This window comes from Cynocephalus volans, chromosome 11 (genome assembly GCF_027409185.1).
Source record: "Cynocephalus volans isolate mCynVol1 chromosome 11, mCynVol1.pri, whole genome shotgun sequence".
Classification (NCBI taxonomy): domain Eukaryota; kingdom Metazoa; phylum Chordata; class Mammalia; order Dermoptera; family Cynocephalidae; genus Cynocephalus; species Cynocephalus volans.
The window spans coordinates 103847727-103874264 of NC_084470.1; the positions used below are offsets into that span (position 1 = coordinate 103847727).

The 26538-nt window shown below is 57.0% G+C and overlaps 1 pseudogene; it reads left to right on the forward strand.

Annotated features, from left to right (window-relative positions):
• Positions 1–6635: 6635 nt before the first annotated feature.
• Positions 6636–26538, forward strand: part of LOC134390532 (ski oncogene-like) — a 35687-nt pseudogene continuing 15784 nt past the window's right edge.

The window sequence follows — 26538 nt, forward strand, 5'->3', positions numbered from 1 at the left end:
CTGAGCTCACTCGAGGGCCTGCCAGAAATGACTCGGAGAGCAGGAGGGGGCCTGCTCGGGAAACCAAGTGCGGCTCAGATTTACAAGCCAGCTGGGCCCTGCCTTGAAGCAAGAGGGGCCCGGGGCCGTACAGCGGTGCAAGGCGATCAGAGCACACACCTGGGTCCTCATGGGGGCAGGGGGACAAGGAGGGGCATGAGGGCAGCGAGGGCCGGTGGGGCTGTGCTGTGGCTGAGCCTGGGGAGTGGGCATGGCTGGCTGCTGGGCAGTTCATTCAGCACGCGTGTGTCTGGCCAAGCAGGCCACAGTCCTGGGTCCATCCTTGCCTCCCAAGCCAGGCACCACAGGACCAGGATGCCACAGAAAGGGTCCCCTCCTGAGTCACCCAAGACCCTCTGGGAGCAGCTCTGCGGTGGGCTGGCAGAGCGCCCTTTCCCCGCAGCGCCCACTGCCTGCTGCCCGCTGCCCCTCCATTCACCGGACGCCCAGCTGGGAACCAGACTGAGGCCCGTGGCTGCCTGGACTCCCCTTCCTCTCTTCCTTCATTGGAGACCCAGCCCCAACCACTGCTCCACCTCTGCTTCCCTGGGGCACATGCAGTGTCCCCCGCCACCATGCCAGGCCCCAACCCCAGGGCCAACCCAGAACCCCCGTCTCCTGGGAAGACCACAGGTTCAAAGAGTGGAAGGTGCTCCAGAGAGGCTGTGTCAGGGGCTGCGGGGCAGTTCTTGGGGCCTGAGTGCGCAGTGGGGGGTCCTTAGGGTAGTACCCACAGCCATGTGGGCACCATCCTGCCAATGCTGTGTGGGTGGGCTGCCCAGCCTGAAGATACCTGGCTGGCCAGTGGCTGGGCCTGGGGGATGTGCCTCACCTCGTCCATCTATTCACACAGATTTAATGAGACTCTACTTGGTGCTCGCCACCAGGCAGGCCAGCCCACCCTGACAGGCAGAGTGAGGAGGCCACCAGGCAGGAGGAGGCCAGCCCCATGCCTGGGTCACTGGCCCGGGCAGTGAGCATGGCCAGAGGCCAGATCTGCAGAGGTCAGCAGCCTCTGGGAAGGGTCTTGGACTATGCTCTAAAGGCTCAGGCAGGAGAGAGAGAAGCCCGCTGCCCCTCCATCCACTGGACGCCCAGCCGGGAACTGGATTGAGGCCTGTGGCCACCTGAGGGGGTCAAGCATTGTGCTCGGAGCCCAGCATGGGGCAGACCCTGTGCTCAGGAAGTGTGGCTGGAGGAGCTGTGGGTCCAGGAGAGGGGAGGTGGACCATGTCCTGCTGACAAGGGGGAGGGGTGAGCATGGGAGAGTGGTAGGTAGCAGGGGACGAGGGGCAGAGGCTTCCACAGAGGGCTTGTCTGGGAGTGGAAGGTTGGATTCCCTCCGGATAACAGGAAGGTGGATGTCACTGGCTCCTGAGAGATAAAGTGGGTGTCTGGAGGGCAGGACCTGCATGGAGGGGACCACCAAGCCACTGGGGTCTGGCCCTCACAGCTCACCCTGCCCTGTGCCCTCTCAGCAGAGCCCACCTGTCTGTGCCCTGCAGCAGGTTGTTGGGCCTCACCTGGGCTCCCACTGCCTACCATCCAGTGACGTGGGCAGGTCCCGGGTGCCCTGAGCCTTGGCATGCTCTGGTATGACACAGGGACAGTGATACCACCTGCCTCAGTACCGTGAGGGGGAAATAAGCCCTAGCACTGATGCTCGTGACACACGAATTTCTCCTCTTCTTACCAACAGCGTCACAGCCTCCGGCCTCCGGAAGGTGCTGTGGGCAGTGGCACTCCACTTTTAATGGCGCTGGCTGAAACCCTCATGTGGGCAGGGACAGTGCTGTGCTCAGCGCTGTGTGCTGTGCTTGGAGGATACTAGTGATGACCAGGCCCTGGCTGGGTCCCCAGCTCCCCTCCCCCACTGAAGCCTCCATGGCCCCCCATCCCTTGCGTTTTTCCATGTGATCTCTTTAGCCAAGTCAGGACTAGACCCCATGGGGACGAGGCGGCCTCCCTGTTAAAGGCATGGTATGGCCGCGGCCCCAGGTGGGCCATGGCCAGCACAGTGCACATTCCAGAGCAGCACAGGATGCTTTGGGGGACAGGGTCCGGTGGGCAGGGGTGGGACCTCAGGGCAGGGCGCCCACACAGGCTCTCTTCTCAGCTCAGCATGCAGCTAGCTCCTCCAGGCTGGGCCTGGAGGGAGTGTCCCACCCACCATCTACAGGTGGGGGCAAGTCCTAAGGGACAGACTGTGGGCTGCTCAGGAGGGACCCCTGGGGGGATCAGGGCCATGTGCCCCTCCCTCACTCCTGCTCATTCCTGCTGCTGCGGCACCCTCAGCCCTCAAGGTCCCCTGTGCTGGCAGGGCAGGTGTCTCCTGCAGGGGAAGGGGTCCAAGAGCCAGCCTTGCCTCCCCAGCCTGGGGCCTGGGCCAGGCCACATTGCACCCTGGGAGTGGGCCTGGAGGTAGGGTTGGGTGACCATCTGGCTCCCAGGACTGCCCAATGTGATGCCCAGGCCCTCAGATGCCAGGTGGCTTCATCGCTACCCCACCCAGCTTTGTCCAGCAGCTGAGGCCGGGCCTGGGTCCTTTGGACACATCTTGTCATTCTCTGAGCCCTTCCTTATTTCACGTCCTATACTCTCTCTCCCTGCCCCAGCCCTGGGATCAGCTTTTTCTCCAAAGGTTTCTTTCAGAAGAGAATGGAATTCAGAAGCCAAAATCTGGGTTTTTGCTGTGCTCACTGCTGTTAGGGGTCCCTCCTCTCAGGGCCTCTCTGTGACAGAGCTAGGTACACACATCTGTGCAACACACACATTTACATCTGTAGTTCTGTTTATAAAACCTAACATTTCTGAGATCACATAGGTATTGCTAATTCTAATCCAACACCGCACGGTCCTTTCCATATTTTAAATTCTCACCTCTAACAGTGAGAAACCTGACTCTTGTTGCCCTAAAACACTTCCTGGTTTGGTCAAACCTCCCTCCACGCACCACACACACATAATCCATCTCCCTGCTCCAGTGGATGTCCCCTCACCCCCTTGGGCTCTGACCTCTTGCTCAGGGCTGCCCCCTGGGGATGGCTCTGAGCCTGTCTCCAGGTGCCTGGGGAGGTAAGAGGCTTTGCATCTTACCCCAGAGGGCCTGGCTTCCCTTCCCGTCCCTCCCTCACTCCCTCAGACCCTACCTCTACTTACTGGGACTGCCTCGCAGATAATTTACTTGCACTCAGATCTGTCTCGGTCTGCTTTGCAGGGAACCTAAAACAAGGCAAAAGTCTTTTCTAGGTTTCATCAAGTTTATGTTTCTTGAGTAACTTTTTTTTCAAATTTGAAGTTTTAAAACAGTCACTCAGCACTTTCCTGACAATGGAAGTTCATCCGTGACTGCTACTAGGCTTTTCTTTCTGATCCCCAATGAAGGAGGGGTGGCATGGCAGCGCGGGGACAGCAGGACAGGGTGGAGCAGAGCTGGTCTGCGGTGGGGAAGCTGTGTGTGTTGGGGCTGGTCTGATGCCCATAGTACATTTCTCCAGCTGGGCCTCTGAGCTCCCTGACAAGTAGGGGTACCTCTTTGAGTGCTGGCACCCTCATCTCTCGGTCCTGAGGGCTGTCCATCCCATCTCCAGGCTGCTGGCTTCTTGAGGTTGGAGTCTCAACTACAAGGCCAGCCCCCAGGGGTCCTTCCCTGCCTAAAGCCAGCTCCAGACCACTCTTGCCTCCCCAGGGATGGGATGGTACTGCTCCTACACTAGCGTCATCAGTCTCCCACACAGGAATGGAAGCCGCACAGGGCAGGGCTCGTCTCCTTCTGCTGTTCTGGCGCCCAGCTCAGAGCCTGCAGGGGTAGGAGCTCCACACATGCATGCTTATCCAACAAGGGGACAACCATGCCCAGCTGCCCAACCCATCTGTGTGCCAAGGGCCAGGGAGTGAGCAGGAGGGCCTGGCACGGGGGTCCCTACCCCTGCCTAAATGTGGGGGCTCCTCTGGATAGGCACCAAGCCCATCCCACCCCACTCCCTGAAGTGGCTGTGCCTGTGGCCTGGACCCTCCACGGACTGGCATGGTAGCCTGGCCCAGTGGGCTGGCCCATGGCATGAGTGGGCGACTGGCCAGACCAGCTGTTGGAAGGGGGTGGGAGGGAGGAAGGCCAGCAGGTGGGAACCCCCACTGGGCTCAGGGAGAAAGTAGGGCCCTGCCAGCTCTGCCTAGGCACAGCAGCTCTGGTCTTTGGTGGGGTGGGGTGGCCTACTCTGGAAACTCCATTTTTTGGGGAGGAGGCTTGGAAGTCCAATGAGGGCAGAGGTAGCTTCAGAGGCCAGCCGAAGGCCCTCCCTGCTTCCTAGGGCCCTTCGCCGCCCCTGTCCACAGTACTTTCACCCTCCTTCACACTCCTGCCTGTTTTGCTGGGGAAAGTGTTGTCACCTCATCTGGGCCCTGCAAAGCCAGAGGCACAGATGGAAGCGGAGCATCTGAGTGGACACTGCCCATGCTGGGGGCCATGCTCGGAGCCCTGTCCAGAACTCCTGCTTGGCCAGAAAAGCAAGAGAAATTCCTCCCTTGATTGGAGACACTTCTCAGCTGTCTTAGGTTCTCCAGACACCTTCTTTGGTTGTACAGAATTCAAATCCAGATGGAAGGAAATGACTCCTTCAGGTGCAATCTTACCTTTTTCTGGGTTCCAAAATGTGGGCCAATAAGACCATCTCTAGGAAATCAAATAAGTCCTTTTTCTTTGTTTTTTAAGCATTTGTTTTAAGGTAATACTCTTCTTGGCCTGTCTTCTTACGTGGGAACAAATACAGACGCTCCTGGTGGGGGCTGCCGATGGTGGGGGCCAGCGAGTGAAAGGAAGAGTGGGCGGGACAGCAGGGGCTGTGATCACAAAGAGGGACAACCCCCCAGGGCACTGGCCAGTAGGGACCAGGGAGAGGGCTCACGTGTCTGTGGCGGGAGCAATCATGTTTTCAAACACCCTGAACCTCAAGCCCTTCCTGGGGTGGTCGCTGCCGCTCGACATCTGCCCCTGTCTCGGGGGCGACCCGAGGCCTGCACAGACTGGCTCCCCAGGGCAGGAGCTGTGCACCAGGGGTGCTGGTTTGGGGCCGGTTCCAGCCTCCACTGGGGAAGAAAGGAACAGAAGGTCACGAGATGAAGGTCACCCAGGACAGCTTCAACACCCCTGTCCTGTGAGAAAGTGCCATGCCCAGCTCGCTGGACTGCCCACCTGCATCAGGTTGAGCCAGCTGGGGCTGTGCCCCCCATTTGAGTCCCCACTCCCTGGGCGTCTGCTGAGTGCTGCCTTTCTCTGGGGGCCCCTGGTCTTCTCCCGCCGGCCCTTCCGGGCGCGTGTCTCACCCACAACACAGCCAGTGTCCAAGGGACAGACAGTGGCCTCTCAGTCCGGCCACGAGCCCAGCAGACGTGCAAGCGGCTCCCGGCCCTGGAGACTGCGAGGTGAGGGCACGCCGCCGCGCCCCGGGCTCGCAGGCCTTCCAGCGAGCTGGCCGGTTGGCGGCTCAGAGAGGTGGGGCCGTCAACCCAAGGCCCGAGCCCCCAGCCCGGGCGGCGGGGAGGGTCACGCCGCGAACAGGCCGCGGGGTCACGGTGTGGTCAGTGCTGCCGGTCAGCAGTGCTGGGGCTGGGGGCTGCGCCTCGCTGCGTCCTGTGGGGGTGTCCCAGGTCACCTGCCTGATGTGTGTCTCCTAACGTGTGGAATCCCCTCGCCGTGGTGCGGGGCGCGCCGGCCCCGGGGACCCTGAGCCGTGGGGCGGAGGCTGCGCTGACCGCCCCGCCCGCCGCTCCGCTGGTCTGCGGTTGTGGCGGGGCCCTATGGGTTTCTGGCCTGGGCTGCGGTGGCGGGACGGGCGCCTTCCCAGCCGCGCAGGAAGCGGCCCCCGTCGGAAGGTGGACCCTGGTCGCCGCCGCCGCAGCTGCCGCCTCCGCCAAGCGGCCTTCGGGCGGGCGGGGCCGAGCGGGGCCGAGCCCGGGCGGGGGAGCGCGCGCTGCTGGAGGAGCGGGGCCGGGAGCGGGACACTTTCTTGGCCGGCGCTTGGCTGAGGCGGACGCGCGGCAACAAACGGCTCAGGCACCGGGCGGCGGCGGCGTGAGCTTAGCGCCGGGCGCTCAGTCCGCCGGAGCGAGCCGCCGGGAGGATGTATGCCGAGCGCACCGAGCCCCGCGCCGCCGCCGAGCTCTGAGGGCCGCGGGCCAGAGGCGCCTCCGCCGCTCCGGAAGCTGCGTGGGCGGGCGGGCGCGGAGCTGGCGGAAGCGACCGCGGCCGGCCAGAGCCGCCGGGACGAGCCGGGCGGGCGCCGCGCGGTTGGAGGAGCGGGGCGGCCGCGGCTGCGGCCCCGCGCCCGCGCCCTCGCTCCTCCCGGACCGCTCGGCCTCGGCCACCGGGGAGATTCGCGCCTCGCGGCGCCGGCACCTGCGCGGCACCCCCTCCACCGCGAGTCCCAGGCCCGCGACCGTTGGCGTTGGCCGTTGGCGGCGCGCGCAGGGTCATGTCCCGCGTCTAGAGCGCGGGGGGCGCGCGGGGTCCGGGCGGCGCCGGCGGCAGGCGCGGCGAGGGGCGTGTGGATGTGGGGCCGGCTCGGGCGGCGGCGGGCTCCAGCGGCGGGACCCTTTCGCCCCGCCCGACCTTCCCCTTCGCGCCCCCGGCGAGGCTGAGGGCACGACCGTGATCGGCCGGAAGCCGGCGGCGGGAGGCGGCTAGGATCGGGGTCGCGGGCGCCGCCGGGGGGCGTGGCACGCGGGAGCAGGAGCGGCCCCGGGAACCGGAGCGCACCATGGAGGCGGCGGCGGGCGGTCGCGGCGGCTTCCAACCGCACCCGGGGGTGCAGAAGACGGTGGAGCAGTTCCTCCTAAGCTCCATGAGCTCGCTGGGCGTCCCGGCTGCCTTCTCGGCGCGCTGTGCCCAGGAGGCCTACAAGAAGGAGAGCGCCAAGGAGGCGGCCGCCGAGCCGCCGCCCGTGCTGCACCTGCCCGCAATCCAGCCGCCGCCGCCCGTGCTGCCCGGGCCCTTTTTCATGCCGTCCAACCGCTCCACCGAGCGCTGCGAGACCATGCTGGAGGGCGAGACCATCTCGTGCTTTGTGGAGGGCGGAGAGAAGCGCCTGTGCCTGCTGCAGATGCTCAACTCTGTGCTGCGCGACTTCTCATTGCAGATCAACTCCGTGTGCGATGAGCTGCACATGTACTGCTCGCGCTGCACGGCTGACCAGCTGGAGATCGTCAAAGTCATGGGCATCCTGCTCTTCTCAGCGCCCTCCTGCGGGCTCATCACCAAGACGGACGCTGAGCGCCTGTGCAACGCGCTGCTCTACATTGGCGCCTACCCGCTGCCCTGCAAGAAGGAGCTGGCCGCCAGCCTGGCTCTGGGCCTGGAGCTCAGCGAGCGCAGCGTCCGCGTATACCATGAGTGCTTCGGCAAGTGCAAGGGGCTGCTGGTGCGTGCACCAGCAGCCCAAGCGCCGCCTGCATTCAGTGCCTCGACTGCCGCCTCGTGTACCCGCCGCACAAGTTCGTGGTGCACTCGCACAAGCCTTGGAGAACCGGACCTGCCACTGGGGCTTCGACTTGGCCAAGTGGCGAGCCTACCTCCTGCTGAGCCAGGAGTACACGGGGAAGGAGGAGCAGGCTCGTCTGGGCCGCTGCCGGGACGACGTGAAGGAGAAGTTCGACTATGGCAACAAGTACAAGCGGAGGGTGCCCCGGGTGAGTGTTCCCAGGCCTGGGAGCTGGGCAGGCCACACCCGGTGTGGGGGGCCCTCCTGCGCCAGGGGCTCCAGTCTCCCAAGGCTGGCACCTGTGTTACTTACTGCCTTACCCCACGTCTTAGGGTTTTGTTTTGTTTTAAGGAGATTCAGGGCAGCACCAGTGTCCCCATCAACAGGGCCAGATGGCCTGGTTGGAAGGCCCTCTTGCCTGACCACCATGACAAGCCTGCGTAGGGGCTGGAGGCCTGGCCTGGTGGGTGGAAAAGCCCCTCTGAGGCCCACAGCCATTGCTTGGATAGGCCGGGAGGGTGCTTGAGAGAGAAGCCTGCCCCATACTCAGCAAATTCGATCTGGCTGGACCCACCCAGGCCTCGAGCCACAGCCCAGGCCTTCTTTGGGGTGTCCAGATGGGTTGGGGTGAAGGTTGCTCCCTCACCCCAGAAGGCTCCCAGATTGCAGACAGAGGGGTGCCTGCCCTTGGTCCCCAGGAGACAGTTTTGGCAAGGCGGTGCCGGGTTTCCCTGTTTGTGCCTTGAAGTCTTGGGACACAGACACAAAAATGAAGCCAGGTGTCCGGGCTGCAGGGGCAGGGGGCCGAGACTTGGTGACTCCAGCCCTGGGCCTGCCAGGGAGCAAGTCCCAGAGTCCCTGGGCAGAGTCGAGGGCGAGGGCCACTGGGCTCCCAGCTTGGGGCCTGATCAGCGGGCAGTGTTGGAGTTACTGGCGCCTGCGATTGGTTTTGGACTTGCCCAAATCGTTTCCTTCTCTGCCTTTCTGAAATGCAAAAGGGCGCCAAGTGGAAGGGTCCTGGCCATGGCTCTGTTGTTTGCCAGGCGGAGGATCTGTGGGATCCGGCTTGGACAGCTTGTGGCCCACTAGATGCTGAAACCGGTCACTGGGGGTCCTCAGGGACTTTCTGTTGCACGCTCCCCCAAAGTATTTGTAACTTTTCTTTTACACGTCTAGGTTTATTAAATTGCACACACACAGTGCTGCATTGGCTCAGCTATTTTGGGGAGGCCTGATTAATTCAGCTATTGCATCAAACTTTTTTTTTCTAAATCTGTGAATAGATGCTCCAGCCTGGTTTTCTCTGGGCGCCCCTCCAGTGGAGTGTCAGAGCTGTGGGAGGAGGGGCTGCAGAAGTGAGGGACTGTCGCCTCTGCTTGGAGGGGGCTGCATGCGTGTGTGCATCTGTGTGTGTGCAGTGGTGTTTCTGTCCTGGGCTAGGCCAGTTCCCCAGTGGCCACTGTGTGCAGACCCATGGGGGATGGGTGAGGATGCTGGTGGCCATTTCTTTCAGGTGGGGAGGTGGTTGTGCGTGGACATGATGGGTGCTCCCAGTGAGCCGAGGGCCTTTCTGTTTGGGGTGCCCACACCCTCGCCAACTCCTGTGGCCAGAGGAAGCCAGTGTGCTCCCCAGGGACTGTGGTGAGGAGCCCGGGCGGACCGTGGCACTGGTCGTCGGCGAGGCCCGAGCTGCTGGGAAACGTTCATGTTACCGATCTCCAGCGTGTTGAACAGGGGATCTTGTCTGAGCAGGGTGTGTTTTGTTTTTGTCCGAGTTTGGGTCATGTGTGTGTTTGTGGTCTTTTTGTCTTCCTGGGCTTTGCAGGGGCCCGGTGGAGTGGCCAGCAGAGCCTTTTTGTCATAGCTGCTGTAGAGTGGAGCCCAGGACTGGCCTCTCCTTCCCTTGCAGCAGGCCCTGTGATTCTGGGTGAGGGGTTCTCCGGCTCAGGGTAGGCCTGGCCAGAGCTTGCGGCCCAGGTGCCCCTTGAGGGGAAGGTAGGACGTCCCCAAGCTATGGTCCTAGAGACAGACCAGGCCTCCACTTGGGTCACCTTGGCAGATGGTTTGGAGAGGCCTTTCTCTCTCAGTGCCTTCTCTAGCACGGCTTTGAAATCCAGTTTACTGATTAAAAAGACATTCCCTGAGTGGTGAGTGTGAGTGACTGGGGTGTCGATGCCTGAGTGGCAGTCCCAGCCCTGCCCTCACAATGGTGGCGTGGACTGGGTCCCTGCACATTTGCCAGGTCCTGCATGCTTTCCTGAGGAGGGACCAGAAGGCCACTGTCCACTCCTTGTGGGGTGCTCGGGCTCCCAGCCTCGCCTCTCTTTAAGTTCTCGATGGTGCAGCAGCTGGGCTCCCCTTGCTCAGTGACCATGCCATTGGGAGTTCTGAGCTGCGTGGTCCCCTTTAAATCTCCCTCTACAGCAGTGTGCTTGTCTCTGTAAATGCCAGGGGCATCACGTGAAAAGGGGGTGGCTCTCTCAAGGTGGGTGTGGACCCATGGCTGCCCAGACCCCACTGGTCCTAGGAGGAGTGGCCTGGGAGAACCCCCCGAGCCCCACCCATAGCCCCACTGCTGATCTCCTTTGGGCCCTCCTAGTTGCCTCTTGACAGCTTAATGGGATATGTTTTGATTTCTTCACTTCTTTTGTAGCTTATTTTAATATTTTTGATCTATGGAGGATGAGGGCAGAAGGAACAAAAAACGTCCTGGAACTCTCTTTGCAGGGGACGCTGCTTCCAGCAGGCCTTTGGGCTCTGCTGAGTGGGAGTGAGCCTTCTGGTTGTTTGTGTGAGGCGAGGTGTGGGCTGGGTCTCCTGCTAGGGTGGACTCGGTGATTTTCCCAGTTTCTCTGGAACCCTGATTACCTCTGCCCACCCTGCTTTGCGGGCAGGCCTGGTTGTGGTGCGGTCGTGGTTCCTGTGGTCATCCCAGTGTGGAACTGGGTGGGAGGCAGGGCTCCAGCTTTGAGCCCTGGGGAGGCCCTGTGCAGGCAGGAGGCTGTGCCCGAGGCCTGGCATGTCAGTGGTGCTGTGACAGTGTGAGGGGTTGGCAGTCTTCCTTGGTCGTGTCTCCCTAATGTCATAGGGGGCTCAGAGGAAGTGTTCACTGATGTCCTGGCTTCCTGCTGGTGTAGCTTGGATGACCATGTGCACTACCTGGGAGTGCCGTAAGTCACCTCTTAGAGATTCCTATGGATGTTGTCATTGGGGGCTATCTGCAGTGAGCCAGCCCAGCTCTGGAACCTGGGGTGTTGGTCTCACATCTCCACTCTGTCCCTTGCTGTGTGACCTTGAGCAAGTTGCCTAGCTTCTCTGTGTTTCAGTTTCCTCATGTGTAATCTGGGGACTAATGTTTTATTGATCTTGGGTGTTTAACGTGTTGAGTGTCAGAGGTGGGGTCTGTACGGGTCATTGCTGCTTGGAACACATGGCAAAGAGACAGGAGCCTTTACCTCTCCATCCTTCCCTTTTCTTTGGCCTGGTCAACTCTGTCCCTTTCTCTTGGGTTGTCTGATGGGTGTTGCAGGAAATTGGACTAAATCTTTTCATTGGCATAGATTGCTGTCAGTCAGAAAAGTAGACAAATGGTGGCAGTTTGAGCTGCCGCTTGGCCCGCTGCCTGGGACACGGCTTCTTGTCCCACAGAGCGTCTCGCTGGGTAGCCAAGCACTTCCTTTCAGGCTGACGACAAGGTGGCACGGTGCCTCCCTCGGCCAGAGCAGTCTCCACCGCTTCTGTGTTTGACAAACAGGCTCCTAACTACTGTGTGTGGTTTTGAATGTCCTCGTGAGTGAAGAATATCTGTTGTTACATTATTTCACCTCTGTCTCCAGACGCCTGAGGTCTTCGAGGGGTCTGTTTGAATTGCTCGTATGTGTGACCAATGTCAGTCCGTGGTGCATGGACCCGTGCGCGGCAGGCATGGCGGTGTGGATTGTCTGAGTTCCTGACAATTGGTAACTTTTTCTGGCTAGCCTCAGTGAGCATTGAGTCTTGAAGAGAGCATTGAATGACTGAATCTTTTAGGTACAGAGGCCAGGAAAGGGTTCTGGACGCAGGAGCCCACTCTGAGTAAGTTGTATTTTGCTCTTTTAAGCTGAAATTCCTACAGGAAGCGGTGGTACTGGGAACTGGGAATGCTGGAAATAGCCTGCTTATTCCAGGACCCCTCTTTGGTGCAGTGGCGGACATCCTCAGGTCTGGGGGGTGCTTCAGAGGGTGGGCTGTCCCTTTGCCTCTGGCCTCCTTTTGGAGAAGTGTATTTACTGTGAGGGTGTTTTGCTGCAGGTTTTCGTTGGGTGCAGCGCTGATTTCCCAGCTTCCGATGCTTGGCTTAGACAGCAGGCTGTCTTCTCGGCGATGCTCTGCAGTCTGGCTCCTGGACGAGCCCCCGCCCGTGCACAAGGATGGGGTCCGCGGGTCTGGTCTGATCACCAGGGCAAGGGCTGCAGCACGAAGGCTGGTAGGGTCTTTCCAGACGGGGGAAACGGCAGCCTGAGAGCCAGCTCTGGCTTCTTCCTGTGGCCAGAGCCAGTCCTGCAGTGAGGGGAGCTGGGGGCCCTGCCTGTCCCGCCTGTGCCCTTCGCTGGCCTCTGCTGGGTGCAGAGCCTCACACAGCTCGTTCTCTGGGCACGGTCCATTGCCCCATCCATCTGACTGTCTGTCCTGCTGGTTTCCAGGATCCCCTGGGAGCTGGGCTGGGTGCCTTGCCTTCTGGGGTCAGCAAGATCACTGAGTAGCTCCCCTGCTGCTCCTTGGGTGCCACAGTCAGCATGGGGCTTTGGAGAGTAAGGTCGCTGACTGTGCGGCGTCTGTTTTTCCACCTCCCTGAAGCCAGTTTGTGTAATGTCTGTCTGAAACGTCAGGGAGACAGACAGGGTATGGCGCGTGAGGAAGTTTGGGTGAAATGTAAGCCGAGCCCCACCCTGGAGCCGGGCGTGGGGGGCAGCCCCAGCCCAGGTTGAGCCCTGCACCCAGGGGGGCCTGGGGGAAGGTGGCAGCAGGTCCGGGGCCTGCACCCTGGCCATCTGGAAGGAGGTGTCCGCAGCCTGGCGGCTGGGCTTTCTGCGGCAATGTGTCTCTTTCTAAGGATTGCAAAAGTTTAGGGAGGATTTCTCCACTAGAAGGATTATGCAAGTTTCAAGTGAAATGTTTTTTAAAAGTTTCTTTGTTTTGAGTCAAAATACAGAGGCTGAGTTATTTCCTTAAGATCTGGGACAGCTGAGAAAGAAGAATGTCCCGCTCTTCCTCATCCTCTCGGCACTAGGGCTCGTGGAGCTGGGGACCGACCAGAGACAGGCCTAGGTTTTCACCTTCACACCTCCCTCCCAACTGCTGCTGGGGGTAGTTGTCAGGTGGGGGCTCCATCCCACCCTGGCCATCACCTGTCATGTCCCTGGGGACACTTTATTGCCTGTGTAAGCCTGGCCGAGGTCTACCCCTACCTTTGCACCTGGCCTCAGGGCAGCTTGGTTCCTTGTCTGGTGACTGGGTGCTGCTCTGGCCACCTTTCTCCTTGCTCTCTGTTGTGGGTAACTCAGGTCACCCTCAGGAAGCACTTGGCACATCCTGAGGGCAGGGGCGTAGTAAGGGATAGCTCTTAGTGCTGCTTTTTTGTGCATACGGAGACAGTTCCTGAAGAGCTCTGCTTTCCAGAGCCTGTTTGTTTGTTGCACTGTACGGTACCTGATGCTTTTCCAGGAGGCCTCGCTGGGGGAACGGGGTCTGGGGGTCCCCCAGCTCCAGGCTCATCACCACTTGCATCTGCTTACTTACTGAAATGAAGGACCAAGACTTGGGTGTGAATTTTTCGTGAGACTTGTGGGTGACAGTAGTAAAACCTAGGAGAAGGCCCAGGGTGGACGCAGCACCCATGCCTTTCACACCCTCAGGGGACTTGGTGGCACCCGGCATCTGTAACCTGCAGCATGTCCTACCCTGCCTGGGATGAGTTATTTAATGAGTCACGTGGCATCGGGAGGCTGATTTTTATTATGTCGTGGGTGCGACTTTCCCGGTGGGCACCCCGTGTGTGCTGGGGTCAGGGGCTTCTCTGTGTGGCGCAATGTGCTGGGGCTTCCTGGTGGGGCTGCTGCAGAGTCAGGGCGGCTTGGCCTGGGAAGGTTGCAAGGAATTGCACCTGATCCTTCTCATCCAGAGAGCCTGAGCCTTTCTCGGACAGCAGTTTGTTCTTGCACTCTTGTCAGTGATCCCATGGCCCGAGGCTCCTCAGCATGGCAGTGGGCTGGCACCGTCACTGCCCTGCCACTCACAGCCCACCCTCGGCTCTCTGGCTCTAACAGTTGTGGTGGGTCCCAGCTGACTGGATCGTGTTGGGCCTCTGTGTCCTGGACATGCTTTTCTCTGTGCCACCCTGACAGGTTCGTGGCCCTGCCCACCTCCTGTGCCTCAGCACTGGTTGTGCCCCTGGGCTCCCCCTTCCCTGCCCATCCCTGACACCCAAGGGTGGTGCTCCTTGGTCTGTGGCGTGTCCAGCCCCACAGCTCCCCTCTTCAGAAGTGGCGAGAGCCAGGGTGCCAGGGTGAGGGACTCATGCTTGTTTGTTGAAGGTGAGCATTGGGTCTGGACTCTGACCCCTGGCTTGAGTGTGAGGGGGAGTGTGCCGGACAGGGTGGGGGCAGCCTGGCCCCCTGCACAAGCTGTGGGTAGCACACGCGACCACATGTGGTGCAGAGTTTGTGCATTTCCTGAAGCCCCTTGTGCTTGTTTCCATGCATCCCCCCGGACCGGCAGTAACCAAAAGAGGGTCACGCCTGGAACCTGTGTTGTCAGAATTCGGGGCTGCATCAAGGTCTCTGTGCCAAAGAGGCTGCAGGGGGTCCTGCTGTCTCCCCTTCGTCTCTCCCTCCAAAGGTGTGCCCTGCTGGGGCATTCTGTGTACCTGGGTGGGGGTGGGGGTTTTGCAGAGCCCGCCGCAGGCTAATCAGCCTTTCTGGGGAGGGGGCCTGGGTGGAAGATGCCCAGGACCTCCATCCTGGTGTAACTGGACACTTGGGAGGTGGGGACCCAGGGCCGTTGCCTAGGGCCTGAGGCACTGTTGGCCCCATCTTTACTCTGCCTCACCTGCTGCCTCCCCTTCTCGGAGTTACAACCTGTGTTGCCCAAACCGTTAAAAAAATTATACTCCCAAGTTGAATGATATGCAAATGTAGTCAATTAAGCGAGGGGATTTTAATTAGCAGTTTCAGTTCATGTGTGAAGTGCCTTGCCTTAATTACTTGACAGTTTTGTTGTAAATTTCCTAAGTGTTTTTTTGTAGAACTATCAAAACTGTGATTTTTTTTAAAAAAACATTCTTGTATGCAAAAAGTGTTGCCTAGCTGCCTGACCCTCGTGGATTTTGTCTCAATTTATAAAGCTTTTTGAACTATGAAAACAAGGTGAGCCCCATGGGCTGCCTTGTGGTGGCTCTGTGAGTTCAGCTGCGATCTGTGTTTTGCCGTGCACAGGCTGGTGGGGAGGCTTGCTGGTGGGGGTCTTGGGCTCCCTGCATGGAGAACATGCAGAACTTTCCTCCCAGGTTGGATCTGGGCAGCTACTGGCAGTGCCTTGCCCCAGGGTCGGAAGACCTGCAGAGGAGTCAGGAAGGTGGGGCCCCTGAGGGCCAGCAGTCACAGATGTCAGGCTGGGGGACCTACACGGGTGGGCACGGGCACACCCCTGGCATCCCTGAGGCCTGCTGTTGTGGCTGGATGTTTGTTTGCACTGCCTTGGGGGTTCACGGTTTAGTTTTTGAGAGGCGAGAATTCCTGATCTCGAAGTTCCTTTCCTGATCACCGAGAGCCTTTGTCCCAGTTGGCTTGAACCAGAGGCAGTTTCCACAGCACTGGGGTTGGGTAAGACCTGCCTGTGTCCAGGCTCTGCCCACTGGTGCCCTTTTCAACCACTGGCTGGGCCCCTGCCCTCTCTGCCAGGATGTCCCAGTGTGAACAGGAGGTTGGTGCAAATTGTTATTTCAGCTGGATTCAGAATATGCTTTAATTTGCTTGTTCTTAAAGTTGTCTCCTGTGTGGGGCAGGGGGTCCTGTATGATTTTTAGTGTGCCATGTTTACTTGCCTGATTAAGCTTGATGTCTCTGGTATAGACAAGTTTTTAACAATTTCAACATTTTTATTTGAGTTGTGATTTATTTGGTGACTTACTCAGCTCTGAATGAGGACTGGATCTGTTTTCTCTCAGGCATGTCTGTGATGTCCTGTGCCCTCCTTTTCTCTATGAGGCATGCTCCCCTGGGGCATAGGAAAGAGGCCTAGGACCCAGCAGGATAGCCCCATGAAGTGGACGGCTGTTTCTGGAGTTCCGTCCTGTTTGTCCGGCCCAGGCTTCTGGGATCTCGGCCTTTGGGAGGGTGAAATGGCCATGGGGGTGTGTAACGCACAGGAGGAGAAGTGGATGGAGGGAGTGAGGGAGGGAGGGCAAGCGAGCAAGGTCCTGGAGCAGTGGGGGAGGGGCTGTACCCAGAGCATGCTCATGTCCTGGGGGGAGGTCCCATCTGCGCCTTTCCGAATAGCCTCGAGAAATGTGGGCTTGGTTTCCTTGGCTGGCTAGATGGGAATGTGTTTGCGACACTAAATTTTCAAAAGCAAATGGCAGGTGAAGAGCTGGAGGGGGGTGGCCGCTTTGCTCACCTGCCTAGGCTGATGTGTAGGTGGTGGCTGCAGGGCTGAACTCACAGGCTGTCCCCCAGGCAGGGCTTCCTGGGCTGCTGAGATCCACAGTAAAAGAAACCAAGTGGATTTTAAGATGTGAAGCTCTCTTCAGCCTGAAGGGACTGCTCAGTAGTAAAAGTGCACTTGGGGCTGTGGGATGCGAGGCTGCCCTGACGGCCCCCCCCGCAGCTGTAACCCACCTGAGGAGCCGCAGTGAGACTCTGCATCATGGGGGAGGAGTGTGCCATCTTGTTTCCATGGTCAGGTAAAAGGCAGGAGTGAACCACAACTATTTCCATGGAAACGTTTGAAGCCAGGGTGGAGGCTGCCCACGTGTGTGTTCCAGCCCTGCCACCACAGCTCCCTTCCTGCCCTCCAGCAAGGGCGGCCCTGCCCTGGCCTCGGCGCCTGGGGCTGCAGTGAGGCCTTATGGTCTGGACTCTGTGGTGCCTGGCCACCCCAGGGTCCCACGCAGGGCCTCAGGAGGGCTTTGCGGAGCTCTGTGGCTGTGCTGCACACTTGGCCTCTCTGTTTTCTGCTGAGACTTCAAAGCTCATGGGAACAGAAGACCAGGAGGCCGTGAGTCTGGAGAGGCAGGGCTAGCCAGGTCCCTCTCCACTCCCCGCACTTCCCCACGGGCCGGTAGGGAACGTTTCCTTTCACTGTCTTTGTGACTGTGGGTCTTAAACTTGTCCGTGCACTTATATAAAAACAGTTTTATGTGGAAGATTTCAAGCTTACCCCAAAGTAGAGAGACTAGCTTAGTGCACCCCATGTACCCAGTTCCGCAGTTATCAGCACTCTTACTAATTTGTTTCATCTGTCTTCCTCCTTTTTTTTTTTTTTTTTTTTTGCAAAGGGTCTAGGTTTTTAAAGCAAATCCCAGGCATCATCTGATTTCATATTTAAGTGTTTTAATATCTATGTTAATGGATATGGAATTAGAAAAATTCATAACCATGACACCATTAAGATGCCCGACAACATGAGTGGAATTCCTTAGCGACAGCCTGCGTTCAGGTCCCTCCTGTCTCAGAAAGGGTCTGTGCTACTGCTTTTCAGAATCCAGGGACAACATCGCGTGTGGTTGACGGATCTACTGTGTTTGCATCTGTGTGCATGTCTGTGTGTGTCTTTCTGTGTGTGTTTGCATGTGTGTCCGTGTGCATGTCTGTGAGTACTTGCCTGTGCATGTATGCGTGTACTTTTATCTGTGTGAACATATCTGTGTGTACATGTCTGTATGCATGTATGTCTGCATTCATGTTTGCGTGTGTATGTGTGTGCATGTCTGTGTGTGTCTGCCTGTGTATATGTGCGTGTACTTGTTTGCACATATCTGTGTGCATGTATGTCTGCATTCATATGTGTGCTTGTGTGTCTGTGTGTGTGCATCTGCCTGTGTGTGTACTTGTGTCAGTGTGCACTTCTCTGTGCATGCATTCACTAGTGCCTTTGTGCATGTGTGTGTCTGTGTGCATGTCTGCCTGTGTACATATGTGTGTACCTATGTCTGTGTGCACGTGTGCCTGCATTCACATGCATTTGTGCATGTGTGTGCACATGTGTCTGTGTGCATGTCTATGTATATGTGTACTTGTGTCTGTGTGCGCACATCTGTGCGCATGTGTCTGTGTGCACACTTCTGCGTGCATGCATGTCTTCATTCACACATTTATGTGTGTGGCTATGTGCTTGTCTGCCTCTGTGTGTGTGTGTGTGTGTGTGTGTGTGTGTGTGTGTGTTTGTGTGTGGTGCTGTGATGGACTTGTATGGACAGTCCCAAGTGCTGTCCTGAACATGGCAGAGGTGACATTTTTTCCTGTTGAGAGGCAGCAGGGGTGGGAGAGGGCAGAGTATGGTCATCAGATCTGCTGGCCTTGGAGCCAGATTCTCCCCCTTGTGGAGGGACAGCCTCCTCGCCTGGTGTTGGGACCAGGTGTGCCCATCAGCGCAGCCACCAGCACCCACCAGGTTCTCTGGAAGTGGAAGTGGTGAGCCCTTGTAAATGTATGAGCTTTTCCCTGTACACGTGTCATCAGAAAAGCAGTTGGCACGTGGTTCGCTGAAGGATCCTCAAATGGTAGAGAAAAGGGCAGAGTAGAGTGGCCAGTCCCTGTGGTACTGCCCTCACCTTAATCTCCACCACACTGACTGGAAGTGTTTTTCTTGACTGGGTTTTCCCTTACTTACCCCATTTTACAGTCTGCCTTTCCCCTGAGTGCAATATTGAAAGTACTTTCCTCTCTTGCTAGGTTTTCTATAGGAATATTGTTCTTTCTTCAGGAGATAAGCGAAAATAGCACATGATGACAGCATTCAAGTGGTACAGAAGGCCATGAGAGAAAAACGGAGATGCAGCACGGGTGATGTTGTTCTTGGTTACTGCAGGTGGATGCGGCATGCTGTTCTGTGCCTGTCCTTCCTGCTTCCTGTCTTTTGGGGTATCAGTGGCGCTGGGTGCTGCCTTTGGCTGTCCACATGGTATTTCTGAGTGTTTGCTGGTGTTGAGGGTTCTGGAGTTTATCTAGTGTCTAGGGCATATGCTATTTTTTGTTACTGTAAGTGGTGCTTCAGGGCTTGTCTTAACAAACGTGCACCATAGGAGCTTCCTTATGCAACACGCACCAGCAGGAAATGTCATGTACTCTGCAGATCAGCTGCTTTGTCCCTGCCCTGTTAAGAGAGGCAGCATACCCCTGTTTCTGTCTTCCTGTGCCCCTGCAGGATCTCCATCCCAGGAGCCTCCCTTCCCTGTGTCTGCCCTGTGGGGCAGCAGGGTGGTCGCCAAGCTGTGTCCCAGGATCCCTAGTCTTTGGTGCTTGTCTGTGCAGGGCCCTCTTACTCGGCGCTGTCATCAGTCTGGCTGGATCCCTGTCATTGCTGTGTGGCTTTGCTGCATCCCTGTTCTTGTGTAGGTGGACATTTGGGCTTCCAGTGTGGGTGGCTCAGTATAAGTGTGTAGAGGGTTGTTGGGTACATCTTGGTGCATGCGTGTGCACGAGCTGCATGTGTATGTGGACCATGGGACTAGGAGTAAAATGGCTTGATCAGAGGGTGTGTAGATCACACCAGGCTGTCTTCGGAAATGTCCCTGTCCTGCCTTCCCCTTTGTCATGTGACACCGGGCATGGTGAGTTTCTTGCAGATCTGGCAGGTCAGAGGGATGCCCGCTTGTCACCCTTCTGTTTGTTTACGTTGGACGCGCACTTACACAGACACAACTTACGCCTGGATGGATTTCTTTTGCATCTTAAATCATGTGGGTTGACCACGTTTGTGCTTAAGTCTTTGTGCACATTCTGATCACTTATATAATAGGTCCTGAGGTCCCCAAGAGGCAGGGCCATTTCAAAGACTGTCAGTTTTACGTATTACCAAAACTTTTTTCTAAATGGTGTGCCAATTTACACACCCACAGAACTGTAAAGAAACTACCCATTTTCCCACCTCCTTAAGGTCCTGTTATTTAGAATAGCTTTGTTAGTTTGGCAGGTGGAAAGTCACATTGAGTTGTATTTCTTTGCTTTCTAGTGGGATCGACCATTTTGTTATTTTTAGTGCTCTTTTCTGTAATTTGCCTTGTGCATGTTATTTTGTTGTTGTTGTTGTGGCAAAATAGACATAATGTAAAATTTACCATTTTAACCATTTTTAAATACACTTCAGTGGCATTAAGCACATTCACTCTGCTGTGCAACCATCACTGCCATCCATCTCCAGAACTCTTCGTCTTCCCAAACACGATCTCCGACTGCATTGAACAACAGCTCCCTGTCTCCCTCCCCGAGTCCTGGCAACCTCTTTCTGCTGTCAGTCTCTGTGGATTTGACTCCTCTTGGGACCTCACATGAGTAGTATCATATGGTACTTGTTGCTTTGTTTCTGGCTTATTTCACTGAGCATAGCATCCTCAAGATTCACCCGTGTTGTAGCATGTGTCAGAATTTCCTCCTTTTTTGAGTCTGAATAATAATTCCGTTGTATGTGTGGTGCACATCTTGCTTACCCACTCATCTGTGGGTGGACACTGGGCCGCTTCCATGTTGTAGCTGCTGTGAATATGCTCCTGAGAGCACGGGTGCGCAAATAGCTCCTTGAGACCCTGCTTTCAGTTCTTTTGAGTATAGACCCAGAAGTGAATTGCTGGATAATGTGGTAGTTCTATTTTTAACTTTTTGAGAAACTGCCAGACTGTTTTCTGCAGCGGCACCCTGTTTTGCACTCCTGCCAGCCGTGCACGGGGCTCTCACTCCTCCACGTCCTGCCCATGTCGTTATCTTCTGTCTTCCTGATGGTAGCTATCCTGTGGGTATGAGGTGGTGTCTCCCTGTGGCTTTGATATGCATTTCCCTGTTGAGCATCTTTCCATGTGCTCATGGGCCATCTGTGCATCTTCTTTGGGAGCTCTGTCCAAGTCCTTTGCCCATTTTGAATTGGGCTATGTGGATCCATTTTTTTGGTTGTAGTTCTCTCTGTTCTGGGCATTCATCGCTTCTCACTGTCATAAGTGAGTGTCTCCACTGTTGTAAGTGACCTTCTCCTGGTGCATCTGCTGAACGTACTTGGTTTGGCTGCTCTCTGTTACTGGTGGGCTGCCCGCAGGTCTCTGCTGTGGTATGTTGGGAGGCCGAAACGTCTTGGTGCCAGAATCTTCTTCATAAGAGGAGACCCTGCACATGATAGTGCCCAGGGCTGCCTGTGAGTTTTCTGTCCCCCTGTGCTGGGCAGGGACTGTGCCTGGAATTGCCAGGTGCTCAGCGAGAGGGTTCCTGCCCCATGCAGAGGTGACAGCAGCCTGCTGGGATGGAGGCTGTGAGAGTCATGGTGGGAGTGAGTCTCTGAGTGGAAGTGTGGCCTTGAAGCACAGCAACAAGCAGGCCTGGGTATGGACACTGTTTTCTTTCAGAGCTCCTGCTGTGTGCCTGGCCTGTGACAGCCACGAGAGAGAACGTGCTGGTGGGCCTGGGGTCCAGTCTGGTGGTCTGGAGACCCTGCCTTGCCCACTGTGCCTGGACTGCCTTTGCCTCTTGGGGAGGCCTGTGTCAAAGCTGTGTGTGTGTGTGTGTGTGTGCGTGCGCGTGTGCGCGTGTGCGCGTGTGCGCACATGTGTGTGCAGGTGTGCACAGCTGGAGAGGGCAGGGCCTGGACAGATGGCTGTCTCAGCCTGGGGCCAGGGAAAGGCGGCAGGAGGGCTTCAGGTTCCAGGTGGGCCTGGTACGGATTTCACTTCTCACTGTTCAGTCTGCCTTCTGCCAGACTTGGAGAAAGTTCTTCAGGAAGAGATGGGCTCACCGAGAGTGAGACTTCTCGCCACATGGAGGCCTGCACTCCTTCCTCCTCCTTAATCTCTCTGCCAAAGGTGGGCTGCGTTTACCCAAGGCAAGGTGTTGGTGTCCTGGTAGCTCCTTGAAATGTCTCCCTGGCATGGGGTGCAGCTGCCAGGCAGGAGGGACATCCCTTCCCTGGCCACTCAGAGTGGGGACAACCCACTGGCTAGACCTCGACATTCTGTGGAGAGTGGGAAGAGGGGAGCCCCGGGGCCTGCTCCCTGCCCCAGCACTGCGCTTTCTCCTTCCTGGACTCCAGAGGTGCTTGGGGCGTGCACAACTGACCTATGGCCAAGTCCAGTCTTTCTGTGGGAAAGAGGTGACCACAACCCTGGCCCCCCTACCCACCCCCTGCCGCTGCCTGGTGTTTGTGTTGGCATCTCCCTGATGGTCTAGCTTGCCTCCGTCACCTGGGCCTGTAGGCTAGGGCCCTTTTTCATCATGTGTTCAGCTGTATGACTCTGTTGGTTCCCGGGAGGCTGTTGGTGAGCATGTTGTGTGAGTGACTGTGGATCTGAGACTTGTAGAGTATGCTTGTGGGACCTTGTGTGGAACAGCCACGTCCCTTCCCTGCAGCCCAACAGGCTAGGCCAGCTCCCTGTCCAGGCAATGAGGCCTCGAGGATTGGGGGGTGGAACCTGGGGCCTGGACAGTCACCTCGGCCAGAATGGGCGGTGCCCATGCTGCCCGCTTCCCCGTCCTCGGGGTTACACTGAGAGCAAGGCGGTGTGTGGAGAACCAGCTTGGAGACCCCTGATTCCGTCTGCTGTTGCTGGGGCTGAAAGCTTGGGAGAGACAGAGTCAGTGGGAAAGGTTATGGCACCAGCATTGTAGATGGACTCTGAGCTGCAGTATCCCTGGAGCCTTCCCATCCTTCTGCCACTGTTGTCCAGGCCCACAGGCACTTTGTATTTGTCCATTACTGCACTAGAGAGTTGACCTGGAATTTGAGATCTGTTTATAGTGGGCCAGGGTTTGTTGCAGTTGAGAGAATTTGGAATTTTGGGAGTTGAATGTCATAATGCTGTTTTGGTCTGCGTGAGTTTTGGCTGCTTGTTTCAGAGAAACCGCTAAACACAGCTTGGATGTTAATGGCGCTCATTGTCCTGTACAAGCTGAAACAGGCTTGGGGCAGCCTCGAGTTACACCGGGGCTGTCCCTGGGGCCTGACGTCCACTCAGAGGTGTGCCTTGCCACCCCAGGTGTGCTGCGGTCAATGGCTGATGGGGGAGCAGAAATGAACCTGTGTGCAAGCCTGCTGCCTCTCCTTGGGTTAGGACTTGATGTTTGGAGAAATCTTCAGATGTATGGTAACGTGAGAATCAAGCAGCGTGGCGGCCCTGTTCACCGTGATGCACCATCGCCGATGCTTGCCATGTTGGCTTCCTGTCTCCATGTGAGAGGTCTTGTAGTTTTTTGCAGATCCTTTGAGAACATGTTTCGGTTCTTCTCTCAAGCTCTTGTGAGTGAATCTCTTAAAAGCTAGGGCATTGTGGTCACCATATCTGTTAAGCTGACCCCATGACCACCTGTGGCTGGGCTGCAGCCATCAGCCTGCTTGCCTGCTGTCCCAGTCCTTTTCCACTGCTTACTTCTGCCCAAGCCCTGCCTTGCAGTGCAGCCGATGACTCTCCTGAGCCCTGTTGTACCTGGGCAGTCCCTCAGCTGCCCTTTGTCCTTCACGATGCTGGCACATTTGAAGGGCACCGGGGGCCGTCGTGTGGAGCACCTCCAGCCTGGCTGTGCCCAGTGGTCCTTGGTTGGATGCACGGGAGGCGTTTTGGGTAGGAGCCTGGCATCCATGCATTGTCTTCAGGAGCCTTATCCCTCGGTAATTAATGAGTAATCCACAGGAAGACTTTAGAACCTGTAATGTTTCTGGCCCTGTGAACTTGCTCCCTGTGGGTTCAGGGTCCTCTGGCGATTCTGCCGGGCTCGGCCTTGGAGACTGTGGTGTTTTCCTCTTTGGCTGTAGAGCGCTTCCTCTCCTCTCCTGCCTCTTGCTGGTTGGTATCACTGTGGACCCTTCTTTTTAAAGCATCACCAGTACGATCTGTTCTTGTCATTATTTTGATGCCTAAATTGTCATTTTGGCTGTTTGCTGGTGTCAGTCCTCGCTGGTGTCTTTTTTGAGAGCGAGCAGAGCTTTCCCTGCAGTCCCTCGGGCGCCCTCACGTCTCATGGCAGTGCCGTGTGGCTTGTTGTTCCTGACCCGCAGGACCTGGTATGTAGATTTGTGGACACCCTTCAGCCAGAGCTGTGTGATGAGCAGATACCCACCGGCAAGTGGACGGCATGTGTGTCTATGGTGCCAGGCAGCTGAGGTGCCACATGTCACTGGCAAAGCCCAGTTTATCTGACAGATTCTCAAGTCTCAATCACAAAGTTGTGCCTGCACAAGACGGCTTTTCTAGAAAAATGAGCAGCAAGGCATTTTTCTGCACATGAACATTGGCCATTTTTCCAGGCCTCATTGTCATTGATCATTTACAACCGAACACCTTCCTCTCTTTGCTGGACTCCCTCTCTGCTCCTTGGCTGTGGGCACAGCATGGCGAGTGCAGCTTATCTGGCCCTTTCTCCGGAGGCCTCCCTGCTGTTGTGCCCCATTGACATTTCACTGTCCCTGGCAGTGTCTGTGCCCAGACAGGCCGAGGCACGCGGGGACTCATGCTCCTCTTGCTGTGCTTTGCGCACCTGACTGCGAGGCCTCCCGAGGTCCTCCCCCAGGGTTGTGTGGCCCCATCTGGGTGAGTGGGGTCAGAGGGAGAAAAGCGGACTGGGGTGGATGGTGGCTCCTTCAGATACTGAGGACTGAAAACTCTCCTTTCTTGTCCAGTTTTAAACCTTATCCTACCTTTAATTTTTGGAAGTCCTATGAGGTAATGACTAGCTCAGTTCATTTCCAGCTGCTCTAGGAAAAGCAGGAAAGTCTTGACTGGAGTGGCTGTTGTTGTACGATGGGGCTCAACTTTGGCAAAGCTGATGGGTCCTTTAGGCCCCACAGGGCTCCTGAGCTGGTGCCTGTGGCAGCTGGGGGCTGCCCATGTCCCGGAGGTCCTGGTGCTGGGCTGCACTCCCCTTTCTGGGATCATCCTGGGCCCGTGGTCCTATCTGGCATTCCCTGAAGGGTCCCCCATGGTTCTGTGTTTTCTCCCTACTGCAGGCTTTTGTCTGCTCGAGCTGCTGACCTCAAAGCAAAGCCATGACTTTAAACCTCAAGTGACTCAGTGATCAGGGCCAAAGAGAGGATGGAGCTTGGAGAAGTGAATGGCTGTCTAATGTGGTCCTCCAGAGAGTCAGGCCGGCATCCCCACAACCGTTCCTGAGCTCGGGTGTGGGCTCTTCCTTTGGACCAGCGCCAGGCAGGTGTCAGCTTGTCTGGAAGAGCCTCCAGGGGTTCCAGTTCATCAACAGAAGGCTGGAAATTTTGAGCATTACACAAAGGAAGTGAGGATTACTGATGTGGAATCAATATTTTGTGACGTGAGTCACGCCTTGTGAATATAGCTCTCCACACACTGCCTCCGTGATCTGAATCCAAAACACTTGGGCTGGAACCACCATCTCTAACACCAGCCACCACATTTAACAAAAGTGGGTGTCATGGGGGAGAAGCCTGGAGGCTCCAAAGGTCTGGGGAGTCTGGAGTCATCCTTAAAGAGGTGTCCTGAGAGTCATCTTTTTATTTTAATTTTGATGTATCCCTTTGTTTGTTTACACCCAGGGAGCAGCCCGTCCAGGCCTTCTTGGGGGTAAAGGAGCATGTGAGCCCTGGTCTGTCCTCAGAGAGGCACTGTGAGGAAACAGTGTACAGAGCACACACGTGTTCTCTCAATACCCCCCCCCATGTACATGCACGTCCCAGAGGCTGCTGGCGTCCCCGGGGCTTCGCTTCTCTTCTTGAGGACATGTTCCCTGCACAGGTGCATTTATTTGTAAATTAGCCACATGCTCCCTACTGCTAGCAGTTAGAAATGGTACGAAGCAAAGGAAAAAACATCACTTTGAGAGGACTAGGAGGCAAGAACTGGCTGATGCTTTCTAGTGAGTCTGTGTGCCGCTTCTGATGTCCCTGTCCACTGTATCTGCAGAGGCCTGGGGAGGCAAGGCCACGCACCCCTCCGTACGGACCTGGCACGAGGCCCACGTGTAGGTATGCTCTTTGTGCTCCATGCAGGAGCAGAGGAGGTTGTGTGATTCTGAGACCTGTCTGAAGACATCCATGTTGATGGATATGGTGAGGAGTCTGCTGGGGTGGCAGCGTAAGCAAAGGCCTTGCTGGGGGTTCAGCTCTGGTGGCTCATGGACACCTAGGTACAGGGTGCTGCCCATGGAGCTCTCATTGCAGGAGTAGAAAGTTCTGTGTTCTAGATGCTCATCTCATGAGATAAAAAACCTCATGACAGCATGCCTATCATCTTCCTGCGGGCACCCTGCTGAGCTGTCAGCGTCTGCTTTGGTGGAAGAACTGTTCCCTGGCTGCAGCCTTGCCCTTGTAGCAGGAGGAGGAGGCGAGGGCCGTGCAGCCTTTCAAGGCCGTGGTTCTCAGCCAGTGTTCAGGGCTCAAGTGCTCGAGTGTCCTTATGGGTGCTCAGGTGTCCCAAGCTGCACCACATTGTTCTCTGTCAGAATCGTTGCTGCAGGTGCTCCTGGCAGGTTCACAGTTATGACAGTCTGGGCTGGTGCTGCCCCTGCGAAGTGTTGGGCACACATAGGAATTGCTGTTCACCTGGAGACATTGATTCTGAAGGGTCTAGGAGGCCTCTGTGTGGAGGAGGTGATGGCCTGCCTGGGTGCACCTGCTGGAAATGCTGGCCTGGGCCTGCGTCCCCCACATTGGAGCTGACCAAGGGGCAGGATGACTTGGCTCTGCCCTCCTCCCTGTGGCCTCCCGTGTTGTTATGCCCTGTCCCTTGAGCAGCCCTGCAGCTGCCTCAGTTCTGCCTGATTCTAGGAATTGCTGACTGTGAAAGCTGAAGATCCTATTTTGATGTTGATTTGGCTGCATTTCCTCTTCA